Here is a 3,229-nt window from a genome sequence, read left to right as displayed (position 1 = left end):
CAACTACAGCTAGTGAATTGACATTTCGCTCACATGTCATTGTAGTATGATGTAGGAGGATTTACTCAAGAGTTTGAAAGTCTCAATAAATTGCTAATTAAGGGGATTTATTATAAATTATGGGTTGGGATGTGGGTGGGGTATATGGCCCTAATTAATATCCCGATACGTAAAAGGTATTTAGGTGATAATAATATTTTTGACGATATACTGTATTACCACTACTACATTTGTTTATTAAAAAAATATTATATATATATAATATTTGAAAAATACATTACCCAATTTCTACTAGGTTATTTCTTATGTCACCAATTTAATTCTACTAAATTATCCACTTTATCTGAGTGTTTACTCACAAACTGCTTTAATCTGTTCACCTTGCTTTTTCATTCAGTTTTCTTTTCCCCACACGCACACACGTTTACACCTCTGTCCCTCGCTCCACACACATCAGCTTCTTTCTGTTTATCCAACCCCTTCTCACTCCCCGACTCGTCACATATGGACACATGGTAAAGACCCATTAGCGTCAGTTTGTAATGTCCTAGGCATCCCTATAGCGTCAAAGTTCAACACAGTGGGGGAAGCCCTGTAGCATCTGTTTTTGACGGTAAAGGTAGGTACATGATATTTAACAGAAAAATGTAACAGAAAAGACTGAGTAAGGAGAAAGTGTAACCAGACGTTGTATATATGTTGTTGCTAAGTGTTGCTAAGTTGACCGTGGAGCCCTAAACGTCTAAAAACAACACTAAAGGGATACCCAGGGCGTGACAAAGCGACGCCAAAGGGCCTTGACCAAGCTTCAATATGTGACGAGTCTGGAGTGAGAATGTGTTATGATTATCTCTTCCTGTGTGTGTTTGCTCTGTTAACTTTCTTCGTCAGCAGTAGGGGAGACCAGGGATGGTTGTAACATGGGCCAGTTGTAACATGTCCAATTTCTCCAATCAGGAACAAGTTATGAACCACCTGATTCATTCAAATTTTAGAAGGAAAAAATTATTTTGTGGTAAGAAAGTGTTTTTAATTTATTCATTGATTTTTGTTATAGCAATTCCTGCCCTCTGCTAAGTTAGGTAGTAGCATTAGATACTTTAGTGTAGTAGGTTGGAAATGCTACATGTTTAGTTTTATGTAAACAGACACCCCCCATTTTTCCGTTATTATTGATCTATCCTAATACACTAAGTCATAAAATAAAGGTAATGCACTTACTCGTCAGTAGATGGTGCTCTGGTACTGCTGTGGATCAAGTAGGGAGACCGCAGCTACATGCTCCGCTAATGCTCAGCTCAGAAATAAACAAGCTCTGGCTTGAGCAAGACGCTAACTTCTAGACGTTGTTAAGAGTTTTAGCCAGCCAGTAGTGAGTAAATGCTCAGGTGAAAGATACCATATTCAAAGTAGTTCACCTCGCTGATCACACACGAGCGTGTCATGGTACCGCCATATTGTTACGCGCTGCGGTTAAGTGCAAGTGTAGGAGAGAGTGTGACATTCAAGAAATGTGTAGAAAGATGTATGTGTATTTCATGTTAGTGTTACCATTAATGTTAGCAGAAATATAATGTAATGTGTTAATAGGTGAGTGAGTGTATCAGAGGAATCAGACTAAAGTGAATGTGTGTTTTGAGTTATATTATTTTGTTACATATTAGTATTTTGAGTTAAGTCAATTTAGATTATTATATTGATGTATTGATTGTATGTCATGTGTACTTATTTTCCGTAAGTTAGAATGCTTTATGTATTGTATATTGTCAGTTTGGTTATGTCATTTGTTGTTTATTTGTGAAATGTTTAGTATTAGTTTAACATGCACTTTAAGCAGGAAGCGAAAAATAATGTGACTGAGACGGTATGTGATTGCAGTCAGAAATAAACGAGCTCTGGCTTGAGCAAGACACTAACTTTGGTCATCGCTCTATTAATCCACAGTGGCTACACAGTGCTCCCTAGCCTGTGTAACCTTTGCTGCCGGTCCAGATTACCCGGTCTGGCGCCGGTAACAGTGTTAATGTTAGCTAGCTAACATTCAACCTCAACCTCCCTGTTCTCCTCCTGTGCTGTTGTGAAGTTTCAGATTGATAGAAACTCAGAGCCAAGTGCAGAGCTTATTGTTCATTGCAGAGGAGGTGAAGACCTACTGTGGGCGCTTTTTCACACTTTCATTGTTACGAAAAACAGCGAGAGAAACTGAGGTACAGCAAACAGGCTGCCAGATGTTCCCACACCTGTAGTTTGGTTCATCTGGTCCCGACCAAGGGATAAATTATACATTGGCAGACCAAGAGGAGTAAACATGAAGTTATAGACACTGACAGGTAACTCGCTGACCGTTTTGGCGATTTGTCGTCCTGCATCTCCACTATTTTATGTGTAGAAACAGAAAACAAGGCGATTGCAAGCAGCTAGTCTGCAGTTTGGACCAGTCTGTGGTTTGGACCCTCAACAGAGCTTAGCACTGGTGACTGCATGCAGCTGCACCCTCTGCCCCCCTGCTCGTTCCCCTACAGCGCAGAGCGTCCCGTAACCACTGTAACTCACTCTCCCTCCTGCCTGCGGTGCGAGAGGAGAGGAAGAGACACAGACTGAGATTACTCTGTGCAGTAGGGCTGAACAATTATGGAAAATAATCTAATTGCGATTTTTTTTACCAACATTGCAATGGCGATTTAATATGCAGTTAATTTTTAAGCTCTTTACCTTCTCTTTTATTCAAAACAGACAAGCATTAAATCAGTGTATAGTATGACCAACAGATAGATAGATTAAACTAACACTGTTCTTTCTTGTAGGCTAGAATTATTATTATGAGCAATGGTGGAGAAGAAGTATCAAATTATTATAATATGAGAAAGATAATTTGAGAGTCAAGTCATGGCATTAAATAATATGACATAACCATCAGGTAGGCCTACCTACAGACCACAAGAAAAACCAAATACATTGACAAGACGCTGACAGACAACAGTGGTTATATTTAAATATTTGGTTCAAAATTATTGCTAGGGACAATTCAGTAGTCACTCGATATTGGTAGGGACATTTTCCTACTAAATTCTATGAACCTACTTCAAATCGAGTCCAGGGCATCACAGAGCCGGCAGATTCCACTTATTTGATGACCCAGCTGCACCCACTTCATATTATGACAGGTTGTGATAGTTTGTTTTGCTTTTAGGTAATGTATTGTATTAGTATGAGTGTTGGGCAAGCTGTG

This window comes from Micropterus dolomieu, linkage group LG21, assembly GCF_021292245.1.
Source record: "Micropterus dolomieu isolate WLL.071019.BEF.003 ecotype Adirondacks linkage group LG21, ASM2129224v1, whole genome shotgun sequence".
Classification (NCBI taxonomy): domain Eukaryota; kingdom Metazoa; phylum Chordata; class Actinopteri; order Centrarchiformes; family Centrarchidae; genus Micropterus; species Micropterus dolomieu.
This window is presented reverse-complemented; position numbering follows the sequence as displayed.